Source organism: Perca flavescens, chromosome 20, assembly GCF_004354835.1.
Source record: "Perca flavescens isolate YP-PL-M2 chromosome 20, PFLA_1.0, whole genome shotgun sequence".
Lineage (NCBI taxonomy): Eukaryota > Metazoa > Chordata > Actinopteri > Perciformes > Percidae > Perca > Perca flavescens.
The window spans coordinates 18,993,127-19,011,213 of record NC_041350.1 but is presented as its reverse complement, the minus strand read 5'-3'; the positions used below and the strand labels follow the sequence as shown (position 1 = coordinate 19,011,213).

Below are 18,087 nucleotides of genomic sequence, written 5' to 3'. Positions count from 1 at the left end.
GAGACCTCAGTGGCTCTCTGATGAGGAAGAAACAGAAAAGAGAGAGAGAGAGAGAGAGAGAGAGAGAGAGAGAGAGAGAGAGAGAGAGAGCGCAACGGAAAAGCTTAGACAGGGCAAATGTGCAGAAATGTATGTAATAATGCGAAGTAAGCAAAGAAAGATAGAGAGGGAGGAAAACACACAAGTAGGAGGGAGAGAGTGAGGTGAAGGGAGTGACTCCACAGAATGCAGAGCAGGTAACTGCCAGAGTGGATTACTGCAGCAGGAATGCAGCACTGGCTGCAGGATGGAGGGAGGGAAGAGGAGCAGGATGTAAAATAATGAAGATATATATCACATGTGAGATACTGAATCTAGAGCTGTTACGATTCCAAATTTTGCTGTACAATTAATTGTATCGGAAATAATTGCGATTAACAATATAATTGTCAAATTCTTTCAGTCAAATTAAAAAAATAAAATAAAAATTAAAAATCTTTTGGTTATATCACCGTTATGTGACCCAGATAATGTAATAAGACAAATACACAGCCTATGAAGTAAACCACACCTGTTTATTATCATAAAACATTTTTTGTAACTGTATCTCCCCTGTTGCCCAAATCTTCCTTTGACCTTTGGACAAAGCCAGGCTGCAGGTCTTAATGCTAAGCTACGCTGTCTCCTGGCTCAAGCTCCATAGATAGTGTACAGACATAAGTGGCATCCATCTTTTTATCCAACTCTTGGCAAGAAAGTGAATAAGTGTGTTTCCAAAAATTACATTTTAAATGACTTTTAGTATGATTCTAAGTGCATTATGCACAGTTAATGACATCCCCTTTTAAAAGAATCGAGCTCATGATGCGTGAGTAATTGTATGAAAACAAGTACAAGTGGGACGTGCCTTTAGTAGCAGAACACTGACAGGAGAAGCTCCTTTTCCTGTTTTACTTTTCTTTGTTAGTTTCGGACTATTTAGGATGAATTCAGCTCAAGCAGGATGTGAACTAGCATCCGGAATAATAAGCACATGTAAATGCAGCTCAGTGAAGACGCACAGAACACGCCTTGGCCACATATTGACCTTAAACTGTTGTGTGAGCAGACAGCCGAGTAGACGTGGTAAGAGAGTGACACATACTGTATACTGTCTCTGCTTACTAACCTGACCTGATCACACACACACACACACACACACAAGCTGCTTTTTCTGAAAGCAGTGTGAATGTTTATGGACTTGAACGCACTGACCCATATGTCACAGAATATATACAGTATGGTATATATGTTTGTTTGCCATGCTAATGTGACTTCAGGCTACAGGGAAGGAAATGCGGCGCCGGCGTTTGTGCCCAACAGGAAACAGACTCACAAAGAGCAGAGGAAGGGCGGAAGAGGCGAGGAGGAGGAGGAGGAGGAGGAGGAGGAGGACTAGGTGAGCAAATCATTGCATGTGTCTTGGATATAATAATATTTATACGTATAACTTGTAAGTGGGCCCCCGAATAGTTGACTATTCGATGATTCCATCTATCAATCTCACAGTCAAATCGTTGCAGTGTCTAAAAATGTTGTTATGAAACAAAGGATCGTTCCATTCGGGCTATATGGGGGTGCAGAATGCCTGATTTTACATAGAATTGCTTGTTTTTTCCTCAATAAATCATGATATACATCAGCGCTACAACTGGAAAAGCTCTGTAGAGAAGTTTATTTTTATTTATCCTTTATTTTACCAGGTGATGTCCCATTGAGATAATCAAATCTCTTTTACAAGGGAGCCCTGGAGCAACAGTACACAAGTTACACAGAATCACAAAAACAGACACAGCAAACAAAAAACATTTACAGTACATGTAAAACAATTTAAAATAACATAAAAGGTAGGGTGCTATGGAGATAGAAAAAACTGCAAACTGTTTTTATATTCGCTTTCTCTGTGCGGATTAAACAAATAAGATAAAATGTGGGAGTTTTATAGGTGCTGGTTGGCGTAGTTTAAAACTTTGCTAAACACCAGACTTGCTGTCTCCCCCTTTTTCCCCCGATTCTTTATGCTAAGCTAATCACCCCCCACCCCTCCCCGGCTCCACCTCCATACTGAACACACAGACATCAATCTTTACTAAAGAAAAATTAAAGACCAACCATATTTCTTAAAATGTTTAACTATTCCTTTGACAGACATAAATTACAATCGTGTTGAGTGAAGCACAGATTGCATAAGGTACAAACCCTGCATTAGGGTAATATGTAAATCGTTCACTGCAAAAATCTCTGATGACTTGATTTGACATTTAAAATTGTATTTAAATTAAATTTGACGACTTCCACAGACATTCGGTGACCCAGAGACACCCCGAATATGTGCAGAAACAGGAAAGAGCAGAAAAGAATCAACATGAACATGAAAATCAAAATGAATGTATAACTTACATTTTAGATCGTTTTGGCGGTAGCACGTTAAGCTCCTCTACGCAAAGTCACATCCTGTGGTGTAAAACACACAAGCAGGGCATAAGGTTAGTACATGCACACACAACACACAAACACACACAATCTTTCACAATTGTTATGTTTGGCAGTTGGCAAGGCCCTGAGCCTGTGGCCGGGCTGACAATGCAGTCACTGTGGGGGAGATTGTTCACAGTCAAGCTATCGGGCTAAAGAATGAGCTAACTGCTCAGATATGGGACACATTCGGAAGGCTTTGCAATAGACTCATGCATGAGCAGACAAGTAGTGTTTGGCCACGACAACAGAAGGCCCTATTCAGTTCTCTGAGGAGGCACACAAACACACATGCACCATTATCATCATCATCCTAGAAGCTCTCATCTGCACACACACACACACACACACACACACACACACACACACACACACACACACACACACACACACACACACACACACACACACACACACACACACACACACACACACACACACACACACACACACACACACACACACACACACACACACACACACACACACACACACACACACACACACACACACACACACACACACACACACACACACACACACACACACACACACACACACACACACACACACACACAACTTGGAGCATTCCACTACAGTAGCATTCCATATGTTTGGTTAAGCACAGAGAATCCAGATTTAAGACTGAAGTCTGGACTGAATTTAAAGGATGAGAGAGGGAAGCGGAGGGAGGGGGACAAATGGTGAAGTGGAGGGGGAGGCTGAAGGAGAAAGGGAACATTCCTGTGAACTGTAAGCAGCAACAGGCCACTCTGAAACATGAACATTGCATACAACATACATTGAAGAATGGACTACTAAGTCCAGGAGGTGCTCAGAGTAATGGAAAGCTTGAACATCTACAGTTTCACTAAGGAAACTCAATCTGCTGAGGAAGTCTGTGTGAGATGTTTAAAAGCTCCCGAACAAGCAATCAAGTAATCATTAAGTTCAATTTACCACCACAAAAGATGAGGATTAATCTGCAAATACTCAAGTTTAAGCAGCGGGAACATGACTTTAAAGAGTAACTAATTATCAAAACTTGCAAATTAATCAACTTATCATTTTTAGCTCTAAAAGAATGAAATAATCATAAACTTTTCAGAAAGAGAGTTCTCTTTTGACTTAGGCTAAACTACCTGAGAAAGCAGAGGCAAGTGATGTGCCCTAAGACCCTTCGATCATGTAAGTAGCTACTGATGGATGGAAACAACCAGTCTTTTAGTTGCTCTTGCCACTCTCAAGTCCTATCCGTGTCATCCTTTCTGCACAGCTTTTCTTTCCAAGAAGGAGACAGTCCTGCTGCTCTGGACTCAGCTTTGTCATGCGAGATTCATGAGGACAGCGGCACAACACCGGCACAGGTTTGCTGAATCATCTGATGTTCTCACGCTACACAACAATGCTTCTCGGCTGCACTCAACAAAATGTGTTATTGTGCAGAGTGCAACGCCAGCTTTTTGGTGTGCTGTGGGATCAATAAAAAAACACTACTTTTAATGAAAATATGTGATTTTACAAATGAGATTCGACACATTCTTAGCAATCCAGAAGACGCCAAATACCCTGGTGACCTGAGACCACATGTTTGAATGGGTTGTTGGGCTGCGTGTGTGGAGAGGGGGGTCAGAGCTATTCATTCAGACAGTTGGCCAACCCGTAACCAAGAAAAACAGCTGTCTCCTTCTCATCCCTTGCTCCCACTCGCTTCCCCTCACGCACACCGCATCTCAGGATGGGGAGGATTCATTCATTACTCAGCAGAATAAACTGAAACAGTGTGAGGTGGCACTTCCTCCAGGGTCGTCTCTGAACCAGCCGTCAGCTCTCTTAACACTTTTCCAGCACATTGTATCTACTTTACATACATATGTAACATATGAACAGAACTTAATCAACAGAACTTAGGAACTTATACAGCACTTGAAATAATTATGACTGATGAGGATATTTTCCAAATGTATGCAATATCACACATAAAATAATCCAGATCGTATCATCAGGGGTGGCAGTAGCTCAGTCCGTAGGGACTTGGGTTGGGAACCGGAGGGTCTCTGGTTCACGTCCCAGTATGGACCAAAGTAAAGAGTGTAGATTGGTAGCTGGAGAGATGCCCGTTCACCTCCTGGGCATCTCTTGAGCAAGGCACCGTACCCCCCCCAACCGCTCAGGGTGCTCGTCCAGCACTGGCAGCCCACTCACTCTGACATCTCTCCATTTGTGCATGAATAGGTCCTGAGTGTGTGTGTATTTCAGGCCTGTGTGTAGTGATTTCTAACAAACAGAGTATAAATTGTAATTTACAGTATATCAATAAACAGTAGAAATTATTATTATTAAAATCACATTATTAATATATATTATTTAATGCTGAATTTAAACTTTTTTACAAAATGATTTCAGTCAGAAATGAGAAAAGACCATCAGAAATTAGTGCAGCCTTTTTACTCAAAATAAAACAGCAACAGTTAATAATTTTTCGGTATTCTGTGAAGAGCTAACTCTTGGTTCTGGACCATATTCTATCCATTTTATATATATATATATATATATATATATATATATATATATATATATATATATATATATATATATATATATATATATATATATATATATATATATATATATATATATATATATATATATGATAACATTATCATGCTTTGCATTGTACCAAAGGAAACCTGTACAATCTGTGTCACTCTGTGATATGATTATCTGTCAAAACACCTCTGTACTAATGTCATCAAGATACATTTCTGGATCTTTATCGATCTAGTTGTATTTAAGCACTTCTAGTCCTGGCCCACAATAAATGTCCAGTAAGTGTGCGACTATTACAAAGCAACACAATATTTCATACCTAACTACAAACTTAACAATGTGTTAAAAGAGCACAAATAACCCTCGCTTCCCTTTTCATTCAATATAAAGAAAAAAAAGTTTTATTGTTTTAAGTTTCTTTGAGTGCAGCTTTATCCCACCTATAATGTGATAAGTTATCACACACACACACACACACACACACACACACACACACACACACACACACACACACACACACACACACACACACACACACACACACACACACACACACACACACACACACACACACACACACACACACACACACACACACACACACACACACACACACACACACACACACACACACCTCTGTAGCCTATGTGCCCATTAGTTGGGTCTTAATGAATGGCAATGTTTCACAGCAAAACAGATGCATGTGAGAGTCAAAAGAAAAAGGACAGAGGAACCACGGCGAGTAAAACAAGAGGGGAAATAAGGAAGAATGAAAGAAGGGGGAAGAGAGAGATCATGTTCAATTTCCTCCCCTAGAGAACATTTCGAGGCCTGAAACTCCATCCTGGGTTCCACTGGCCAAGCAGGCCTCGTTTGCATGGGAGCCCATTTCCTGTGTGTGATTAGCAGAAGGGAGTGTGTGTGTGTGTGTGTGTGTGTGTGTGTGTGTGTGTGTGTGTGTGTGTGGGCGCGCGCATACTGGGGGTTGCAGTTCAGAGAGGTCTGGGGTTGTTTTGTCTGCTCGGGGAGGAAAGGAATGCCCAAATCAAACACGGTGAACAGGATGCCTAGAGACAGAGAGGGACAAGGGAAAAAGACAGAGTGGCAGAAAGAGTAAGCAGATACACCATGAGGAGAAAGATGGGGAGAGACAGGAAGCAGTCAGAGATCTAGAAAGTAGCAGACAGAAGAAGCTAACAAACAAAAGAAAGGTGGGAGCACAAGAGAAGAACTAACTCCTGCCGACTCTGCTAGCCTGGGCTAGCTAGCCAGCTGGCCGGTCAAGTTTTCGGTTGTAAACATCAGAGTAAACACTGAGGAAAAGGTGGAGAAAATGAGTTCAAACTAGAAAGACCATCTCTGCGGTAGGACTGAACGATTAATTGCATTTGCAATAATATCGCAATGTCAAAACGCAATTTCCTAATCGCAAAGGCTGCGATTTGGTCACGTGACTCGCAAGAGCAAATCAGTCTGCACTCCGCAGAGAAAGCATCAACTTAGCACGCTAACGCTACGCCGTACCTTGTCATTCAAACAACTCTGAGTTGTAGTTTAAAACTTTTACAGCCATTTTAATAAAATGAAGGGTTTTATTTGGGCTCGAGTCCATACATGCAGTTAATGGATACAGGCACGCAGAACTGAAGGCTCAGCTAGCAACAATTAGTCCTGATTAGCTAGCTCTGTTATAAAGATATGGAGTGGAGGAGACTGCCGCGGAGAGGGGTAACACCCAGACTCTGATAAATGATGTTCGGGGAGCTTTCACAGCAGCGTGGCTGCGTTGTTTCAACGGTTTTATTAGTTCAGTTAATCCCACGACAAGACCAGCAGCACGCTACTGCTAACGTAACAATACCCTCTCTGAGCAAGTGCAACGTTGACGCTGTCATGCACACGGCACGCAACTTCATGAGGGGAGGGAGGGGCTGGAGGCAGCTCCTCTGTGTGCGCTGTAAAAAAATAAATAAAAATACACCATTGTATATACTAGGTTATATTTTTACTTATTTAACTGTCTAGCAAATTTAAAAGACAGTGTTTAAAAAGTGCAATCCACATGCGTTCACCATGAATCACCTAATTTCATCATCACATACATAAATCATTGTTTAATCTATCTAATCTTGTGTTGTTCATACTATACAATGATTTATTGCTCGTCTTTGTTGAATAATACAGAAGACAAAGAGCTTAAAAAATAATCGCATATTAAATCACAATTGTAATATTTATTTAAAAAATAAAAAAATCGCAATTAGATTATTTTCAAAAATCGTTCAGCCCTACTCTGCGGCCATGTCATGACGACGAGTTGCTCATCAGGATAGGGACATCAACTCACCAGCCTTCTGCTGACTCTACTAGCCTGGCCGGTCAACGTTTTCAAATGTAAACTTCAGAGTAGACACAGAAGAAAAGGTAAAGACGGCCATAAGCTACGACCTCTAGCTACGAATCCGACTACATGGACAAGCAAGTCCATCTCTGTGTCCATCGCTATCAAAGGGGGCATAGAGGCAAGCGTGGAAGAATTGAACACCGACATTTAATTCTCTGCTGGGCATCCTGCTAGCCTGCAAGCTTGGTGGCCTTGCCAAGGATTGATGTTTTTATTCGCTGCCAGTGAAGACTGCGAACAGCATTTCTCCTTCTACCATTTGCATTCTAGCTGAGCAGCAAGGTTTTGTAAGAATTGGTCTACAAGCTGATGAGCTGTCAAACAGAAAATCATCCACCTCTTTAACTTCATCGTAAACCTGCAGAACCTGTCCTAATATCTAATGACTTTCAGCCCTACCTGTTCCACAAATAACAGCTGAGGCTTTCGCACACTACTGCTGACTACACAGATAGATTAGTGTCGACCATTTTTCATTTATACAACAGACAACTAGCAATGTCACAGGACAGGACACCCTTAACAATATATGAACCTCCTGGCATGTAAACTAGGCAAAATGTCAGGAGTCTTTAAAAAGGTCAAATCCACTATAAACAAGACTTAGAAAAGGACTGCCAGTCTGCTGATGAAATCCAGCAAATGGGATTTTAAAGCATTTTGAAGATGTAGTGTCTTGCTCAAGGACACTTAAGCAAAGTCAGTACTTGCTGGCACAATAGTTCTGGGGATGATATATCTAAGGATGATAAAGTTTACACATCAGGGTTGTCAATTGTTAAAATTGACAAATTACTGAATTCAAATTACTGTTGGCATGTGGACCAATTTTTAATATTTGACTTGTAATAAACTGATAGAGCTAATCATTCTCAGTGTATAGGCAAAACAGCTTGAGCATTGTACTCAAGCAGAGGCATTCCCAAAATGCAGTCACTCTGACATGGATGGATAAAGGTAAGGTAAATGCAACTGCCTTACAGCTAAACTAGCTTGTCACGTACATGGCAAAGTGGGTTGTGTTCAAGTTAATTCATATAAATGTTGTGTTTAGTAGAAGTTGATTATACGTTTTTTTTATTTTTATTTTTAAATACACACATTGAAGACACTAAGGTCATGTGTATGTTTTCTGGCAATTTGTGGGTTTTACAGACCTGGGAAAGCATTTGAAACACACACAAAGTTCAGTTTCCAAACACTTCCTTCTGTTGTGTGTGTGCGCGAGCTGGACCCTGCCCATGCAGGAGTGAGCCATTCCTTGACTGGCAGAGCAGAATTGATAGGCTGCTATGGTTTCCTTTTAAGGTCAATTGTGTCTCAGATGCTTGGCATGGCTGAGAGTGTAAGATGCAGCTAGCTGGCTGGCAGGAGAGAAGAAACACTAATTTAATTGCATTCTTCTGTGCAGTCCACACCTAGAAAGAGATGGAGGAAGGGACGCAGGCAGAGAAAAAGATGGAAATAGAGAGAGTATTTAAGACAAGTAGGAAAGAGATAGGCAACTGGAGGTTGCAAAGCAAAAGATTTGAAGAGGTTTAGACAGAGAGAAGAAAAACTTATGACTAGAGGGTGAAAACAAGAAGGTAAAAACTACAGCGAGTTTGTCCAAGTGGGTGGGCGAGAGTTGCTCTTTGCCACGGGCACCGAGCTCTGCTGTACCCTTCTTTGCCACGGCGGTCAAAACATGCCACCACATGTAGCAGGCCTGTTTGTCAAGGCCTCAAGAGGAGCATATACACATATACAGTATACAAGCATACATGTCAGCCCACGTAGAGACCTTAACTTCTCACAGAGTGACAAACCATGCTGTGTAAATCATCCCATGGTCTCAAGTTCACATTTGATTCCCAATTCGCCTGAGAAACGTACCGTACCCTCTCACTGTACGTTACTCTGAATAAAAATGCGCCAGCTAAATGTCTATAAGGCAATGTTAAAATATTCTGCTGAAGAGGGAAGGAGAGAGGAGGGGGGCACGGATGGCCAGACCGACTTAGCTTCACAAATAAACCCAGACCTGGGAGAAAGAGAGGGAGCCGGCTGAAGGTTGGATCATAAAATATGCCTGGTATTCCATAATGTTCCACAGTGCACAAATGAGCCACTCAGGGACTTGGGAGTGTTATGGGATTCCTGTGAGGCTCCCGTGTCTGAATGTGTACACACACACACACACACACACACACACACACACACACACACACACACACACACACACACACACACACACACACACACACACACACACACACACACACACACACACACACACACACACACACACACACACACACACACACACACACACACACACACACACACACACACACACACACAAAAATTAACTGTTGCCAGACATTCAATGCTATACCAGTTAAAAGTGTGATGTTCGATAATAAAAAGGTAAAATTCAATAAATAAAAAAAGGTAAATTCAACTAGAAAAGTAAATAATTACTGTCTTTACTATACAGACAAACTACATTTTGGTTAAATTGTGTCTTTTGTTATACAAACTCCAAATGTTAGCTGACTAGAGAGAGGAAAAGAAAATATGAAGGGACCACCATGCATGTTATCACTGAGTGGTTCAATGTGTTTTGGTTACTACAGAGATGCTCCAGTTATTCGGGATATTTTAAACTCAGACACAGTTCTGAAACAATTAGTGAGTTAATCAATAAATCAAGCAAAGATTTCTGAGAATTTACTGCTTTTCTTGGTTTTATGGTGTAATGAACTGAATGATTTGGGGGTTTGAGCGGTTAGACAAAACAAGGAATTTCACCCTGGACCTTCTTGTGTTTTATGAACCAAACAAATAATCGATTAATTGAGAAAATGAGATTAATCGATAATGATAATAATCATTAGTTGCAGCGCTAATTTGAAGACATCCTCATGGGCTCTGGGAAATGGAGGACATTGTTTCACTATTTTTGGACATTTATTTAACTTAACCATTAAATCGAAAAGACTATCAACAAATGAATCGTGGCCGGGTTGGCTCAGTGGGTAGAGCAGGCGCACATATACTGAGAGGCTTATGCCTTGATGCAGAGGTCCAGGGTACGAGTCCGACCTGTGACAATTTCAATCAATAATCATGAAGTAGGGGAAGCTGTAGCCTTTGTTGCATGTCATACTTCCCTCGTTTCCTGTCTGACTATTACACAAAGGTGAAAAATAGAAAACAAAAATGAACTTCTTCTTCTACCACTACTACAAAAATATTGGACATGACAGGGTTTCAAGCATGTCTCTTTAAGTAAAAATTGCACTTTAGCCTTAGTCTATTTTTATGGCCTCGCCATGGCTCACATTGTGCTGCTTCACTTCCCCTGGTTGGGACAGCTAGCATGAGAAGGAGCAATGTTGGCATGGGGGAAAACCAGCCAACCCAGCCCTTGACTGCCCTTCACAAAAGGCAGCAGTGTAGAAATCTCCTACAAAATAAAAACCAAAGAAGAGAAGGGGTGGGGTGGGGGTACAGAGGAGGGGAGAAAGACAGGCTGAAAATAGCCTAGCAGTCGGGGTGCATGCATCAGCACCACAATGATGAAGCTCCTAAAACCTTGCTACTGCATGGATGGATGGAGGAACGGAGGGAGGGATGTCTGTTCGAAAGAAGAAAAGCATCTTACCAGTTTAAAAAGGAGAATAGGTGAGAACAAGGGACAAACAAAAAATAAAGGAACTTAGTTAAATAAAGGTCATGTACATGGCGAAGGTTGTGACAAGTTGTTGAAGGTTTATAGCTTCACCAACCTATTGTAGAACAGTCTACAAAGTAAATAAGTAAAAGGAACAGAAAAATAAAGTTGGGTAGAAACACAGCACAGAAGACAAAATAGCCGGGGACGAGAGAAACAGAGGAGGGGGAAGTGAGCTATCGTCAGGTTGCCATGGCATCTGAACATTCCTCTCTCTCTGAGAACATGTATATTTTTTGATCACAAGAAAAATAATCTGCGAGAGGAATTTTATTTTGAGAGCCGCCCAGGAGATCCAAGGTTTATAACAGGTCAGACAAGAGTGTGTGAGAGTGAGTGTGTGTGTGGATGGGAGTGTGTATAGCCCTAATACAGTTGAGGTGGAGAAACAGGAGCAAAGACTTTATCATGAGACAGATCGTTTGCAAAGGAAGAGCATGAGGATCCAAACACAGACTGTTCAAGCGAACAAACATTCACACCCACACACACTGTACAACAAAGTGAATTTATGACGGCCACTTTTGAGGATATTGACACAGGTTTCACAAGTTCAAAGTCCATCTTTCTTTTCACCCAACTTCTCAGTCTGTTGATTTCTTCCGTTGAAGTGAATAAAAAAAGCACGTCTACAGCTCACCAATTTATATCTTGTTTGTTTAAAAAAAAAAAAAAAAGTACAAAACTAAAGTCTCAAAAGGTTTTTACAGAGAGTTATGTGTCGAAATATATCTTTTTAGCTGAGACCAATAATTTCCTCTCTCTGTTGGTTGCCTGCCTTCAGAGGACTATTTTGTATGCATATATCTCAAATTTGATGTTATATTCATTCAGACGGTCAACACCATTTTGTGAGACTCACTAAGAGTACAAATAGGTGACAAATTAAAAGGAAAAACCTAAAGGGCCCGATCTTGCACCCAGAGCAGCGTAGCGCAAAGCCCAACGCAAGTATCTTTGCTAGTTTAACACCGACGCAGTTGTAAATTTTCCGTCCAGTGCCCACGTCGTTTAAATAGCAAATGCACCTGCAGCCATCTATGCGCCCATGGGCGTGCTGGTCTTACAAGGGAGGTGTGATCAGGTGCATTCTGGGCGTATTGCCATCTTGAGGCAGCGCAAAGTGATCGCGCTATTGATCAACAAAAACCTGGTCTAAAGTCAATAACGCAGCATTTCATTGTTATTTTAACAGCGCATTAGTAAAATGCACCTAGGCTCGTGAACAGCGCGCGCACACTTTGCTTGTTACGCACACAGGGACGCACACAAACATGCAAAAGATTACAAATAAAAATAATACAATGTGAAATAGTATTATGATATGATCTGCTTGCACGCTTTCACTTCACGTACGAGCAGATCGGTTTCTTTTTCTGAAAACCTCTCCTTCCTGCTTAGCAAAACCGCCATCATAATAGCAATGCGCCAAGGTACAAACGTGCCAAAACACACCTGATTAAGTACAACCCTTTTATTGCTCTTTGGTGTAGATTCTAAAAGTCAATGCGGATCTACATTTGGTGTTTTGATGATGGTGGTGGAGAGTTTACAACATTGATCTCCCATAGGTGTACAATTGGCTTGCGATATAAATGACATTTTCATATTCAAACATTTCATTCTGTAAGAATCTGCAGTTGTTCTGCACTCATTTATTCAGGTTTTTCCCTTTGTGACAGTTGTGGTGGTTCCCTAATCATGAGAAAAAAAAATATCGGACGCATCAAAGCACAAGACAGACAGCAGGCACATTTGATGTCGTCTCTCAGAAATCTTCAGCATCAGAGTCAGGAGGACATAAACACCAAGTATGTGATATTCTTATTTTATTTATTTTTTAGATTATTTTGTTGGCGTTTTTAGGCCTTTCTTATCGACAGGACAGCTTTAAACATGAAAGGGGAGAGATATGGGGAATGACATGCATCAAAGGGCCACAGGTCGGAACCGAACACGTAGCCGCTGCGTCGAGGACTGAGCCTCTGCATATGGGCACTCGCTCTGTCATTTTGAGTTGAGACGCAGTAGATTAAAAGGAAATGTTTTTCAGCAAGTTTCAGAAATATAAGAATTAAACTAAAGTTTTGCCTGGTTAGAAATGCATCCGTACACTCTGCTCCAACCCAGTCCTCAACACAGACTCAAGACCTCACGATGAACCCGACCTCTGCGGAGCACTGGACTGGTACCGCCACAGTGAACTCCTGCCAACCACTGTCACGTCAGTTAGTAGCCATCCGACTGCAAATAACAGGCTAAAACAACATAAATTCTAGGGGAGTGAAAGCAGTGAATATAATGCCACAGAAGAGAGGTTGAAAGAGACATATTACAGCTCTCTGCATATAAACACTCATTAAATTGTAGTGACGGTACCCAAGACATACAAACCCTGCTGCTGGGTGAAGGACTTTGGTTCAACATTTAGCCTTTTATGGATATTATTGAGGTTATAGACCTGGTTTGGGGGTAAGACATCTGTGTCAGTATGTAGGTGGCATGAGGAGGTATTTTCGAATGCAGGATGTCCACCTTTCTTCCCCTCCCTTGATCATTGTTTGTCTGGCTGCTCGGCCAGATCTCGTAGAAGAAGAATGCATCATGAACCAGACTGGAATGGCTCCTGAAATATGCCAAATATGCCCCTAACCCCCCTCCTTTCCTGAAGACGTAGGCCTGCTTGCTAGCCCACCCTGCTTCCCTTCCAGCCCCCCAACCCACAGCATTCCTGCACTGTACTCAGCACCAAACACATGCTTACTTACAATCACAGATGACTCTCTCACATAGAAAATGTTAAGGACATTAATAACACAAGTTTCCACCCAGCTGACCCAGACATGCCTTTTAAGGGTAAGCAGTTCGGATTTCTCTTTTCGTTTTATTCCAAAAATAATCCTGGGCCAGGCAGGAGAAGTGGGAGTGACAGGGTCTCCTAGTTAGTGAGTTGAAAAGAGAAGTAGAGAGTGAGCGAGACAAGATAACAATTGGAAAGAGAGAGGAGAAATATTGGCCCGTTGAGGAACACCTAAAAAAATAAAAAAGTGTGGCTAAGGAATTTACAAGAAATCTTAACTGTAGCTCTCCCTTGTAAAAAAAAAGAAAAAACATCTCAGTCCCTTTCTCTTCTCCTACATGCTTTTGAAGTCTTCGTTGCACTTCTTTTCCCTTTTCTTCCAGGATCAACGAGGTAGCCATTTTTGAGAAGCCTGTACAGCGTAGGAATGAAACAGGCACGCAGGGGAGCTTCTGTAAAACAACTTACTGTAGGCTGAAATGTCCAAAATAGTCCTAAATCCCACACATGAACCAGATGGAAAAAAAATTAAATAAATAAATAAATCCCAAAACCAAGAGGGAACTTGTGTTTCAGGTCAACCTGCAAGCATGTAAAACACAAACACAGTAGCAGAGTGACCCACATTATTAGTCAATGTGGTCCAAACTCCAGCCATGTGGGGCTGCTGGCCAGGCTGTTGATTAAACATTAGAGGACTTATCACCTGCAGCTATCAGGGTATATCTAACAGCCACAAACACATTCTTGGCCGGAGTGTTTTGCTAAATAAACTGGCTCTCAGGGGGTGTGAGAGAAGGAGACAGTTTAAAAGAAAGACAGACAAAGCCACGATTTACATGCAAGAGCCTAAAAATCATAGAACTCCATTGTGATAACAGGATAATCAATCATGTTGTTGATGGTGATAAGCTGCAATAAGTTTACATCCGCACCAGATAATGTTATCGTTTGCAAAAGTAAGACAAAGAGGCAGACATGAGACTTCAAAATATGACTTATGAGAAACATTTAGAGCAAAGTCTGATTCACATTTAGCTTGAGCCTAGATTTAAGATCAACTGGAAGTAGTGGGGAAAACATGGGAAAGAATACATGAAATATCAAAAGTACCACAAATAATAAATTACATTCTGGTATACAGTAGCATATATGGACTCAATGCTAAGTATGTCTCCCTCTGCTCCCATGTGATAAGGACATGGTAGAGGGTCAGGAAGGCAAAATAAGGACCAGATGGTGATTTTTTCCCCCCCTCTTCAGTTACCTTAGCTTTAGAACCACCACATGGTCAACAGCAGGGCATATGCCTAGGTTTAAGGGGTTCCGGGAAGCCATAGGTATTCATAAATTAAAATTCCTGAAATATAGCACTAGGAAGCAGGTTGGAAGCCTGGTCTGCATTACAACCGACAGATAATTTCTGAGAAACAGTGATAGAGGAGCATTGAAAACATCGGTTTTGACGCAGTACGTTGAAGAGTGAGTCTAGTATCTGAGCCAGTTTTATCATTTACCATAAAAAGGATGCCCAGAATTGCATTTGTTATCAGGGTTCTGCTAATAATCAGGGTTGTGTTCTAACAGCCACATGTTTGGGCCTAGTTTAAGCCAAAGTTTTACAGTTTTTAACTTCTCTATTGACATAACATAATTTACAGAGCCCAAGGTACATTTAGCAGCTAAAAAGGTCTGAATGCGGTCATGCTATCCTCTTGGCATGGTATGTGGCTTTCAGCTACATGGCTTTCAGCTGTGAGGATTTCTTCTTCTTAATGACAAAAGGCAATGTCCATGTGCCAAAACTGCTGATAACTGGCTAGCTGGCTTGTCACATGTAAAAGAATACAAGGAAATGTTTAAGTGCCCAGCAGTACTCAGGGAGCAGAGGTCTGGTTAAAGTTTTAGTAAATGCTTTAAAGACACATTTTTCATCAAACTTGATGACTCATTGTTGTCAGCTACTCATTTTATGGTACTCAGATTTTTGTCTCTGACCAAAAGCGTACAAAGTTGAAGATTTAACAACAGCCTAATTTGCCCCCCAAAAAATCCTATTTCATAACCACCCACTCATGTAACAGGTTCGATAAGCCACACATGGTAACTCAATAACAGGTCAGATGTCAGTTTGGCTGACTGCTTAAATAGGAGCCATGGTTACACAATCTGGCAATGTTGCTGAAGATTCTGATGTGCGAATGTTCAAATTAAAGAAAATGAATGACAAACTTTGTCAAAGTGATTTGAGTTTTTATCAGAGATCGAGTCTGGTTATGTTATCCATCAACAGTTTGTCATCATATATACAGTAAATAACAGGGGGGTCAATGCTGTGTTATCATTGATATCTGCTGCTGTGTACTGGACACAATATAGTCCGATGCACCTGCAGCCTGGGCTGGAGCAGATCTCCGTGATGAAACTGTTGGGTCAGAGTCACCTGTGTGTGCGTGTGCGTGTGCGTGTGCGTGTGCGTGTGTGGTGAGGCTTCAGTGAGTGACCACGCCACCACAGGACAGAAAGTCCAGCACAGCATCTGGTAACGAGGGGGCTGTTTGGCACGCTTTGGAGACTAACGAGGGATTCATTCACACACGCAGAAGAAATTGTATGAACAGAATCCATTCTTGCTGCGAGAGCACATATCTGTTGCTCTGTGTGTCCCAGGGGTGTGAATCTTCACTGCTCACAATCTTCACAGCTGAGATGGAGTTCTGGCTACTACCCGCTGAGTGATTGACACTCTCTGCCTCTAGTATCTGATGACAGATCGACATGGCTGGGAACAGCAGTGAGCAAAAGTGCTTTGGCACGACACACACAGACACACACACACAGTTCAAGTAGTTTGATCTCCAGCTGAAATCACAGAACCCTGTCCTGTCACTGGCCCACCACTGATAAAGAAAGTTGGCAGGAAGGGCAGACAGGAAGAGGAGAGGGAAGAGAGGGAAAAAGGATGGGAGAAAAGGAGGAAGAATAAAAAGAAAAAGTAATGTGTTTAGTAGAGGAGAGAGACAAAATAGGAGGAAGTGATGGGAAAAGAAAAGGTTGAAGAAGAACCATTTCAAGAGTCTGATATACTTTTTATTATGAAATATGTGATTATTATTAATAAGTTCCCACAACCCAACATTAAGTTCAACAACCGAGATATTGGAAGAGGTTCTAGATTTTTTAGCTTAAAAAACAACTGTCAAAATGATTGCAGCTTCAATTTCTGTCAATTGACTAATAGACTTATTGTTTCAGCTCTTACACCTCCAACACATAACACACTCCAGAGATAGAGTATGTACATGCACAGTTTCATTTAGGCGTCTTTATGGTATTAAGCAAGCCTCCTGCACGTCTGGTAATAGACAGACAGCAACTCCAGCTGGCCTGCGTATTGTCAACAGCAGCCTCTGTCCCGGATCCTGAACCCATTATTGCATTATCACACACACACACACACACACACACACACACACACACACACACACACACACACACACACACACACACACACACACACACACACACACACACACACACACACACACACACACACACACACACACACACACACACACACACACACACACACACACACACACACACACACACACACACACAGTGTGTGGGCTTTAATACAAGCCTCTAAAAGACCATAATTTATATGTGTTATTTCAAGGAGGTCCACAAATTGTAATGCCTGTAATATCACTCTGAGTCCTGTGTGTGCATCCTCCGCTGCTCTATTCCTGGTTGAGAGGGTTACGCAGGCTAAAAGGGAGAATCTACCACTAAAAATAACTACCACCATCCGAGTTTGCTTTTACTATTTTACGGTATTCTTATGATAAGGAACAAGCCACACTGACAATTTAAGTTGTCTTCATTATGTTTACAATTAATCGATTGTCAGTAAATTAATCTGCAACTGTTTTTGATAGTCGCTGGTTTCATCTTCTCAAATTTAAAGATTTGATGGCTTCCTTTGTCATATATGATGATAAATTGAATATCTCTGGGTTTTGAACTGTTGGTCATTTAAAACAAGCAATGTAAATACATTACCTTAGCCCAATTTTCACTAATAAACCATTAATTAAGAAGCTATTGAATGACAATTAC

The 18,087-nt window shown here is 41.4% G+C and overlaps 1 protein-coding gene across 2 annotated transcripts in view; it reads right to left on the bottom strand.

Annotated features, from left to right (window-relative positions):
* luzp1 (leucine zipper protein 1) overlaps positions 1 to 18,087 on the bottom strand; it is a 51,443-nt gene that overhangs the window by 29,878 nt on the left and 3,478 nt on the right. Inside the window, exon 2 of one of the 2 annotated variants that reach the window (XM_028565907.1) lies at positions 2,419 to 2,472. The exons of the other annotated variant lie outside the window; for it this stretch is intronic. The gene's annotated coding sequence lies outside the window, so the exon portion shown is untranslated. The remainder of the gene's footprint in view (positions 1 to 2,418; positions 2,473 to 18,087) is intronic. 2 annotated transcript variants of the gene reach the window in all.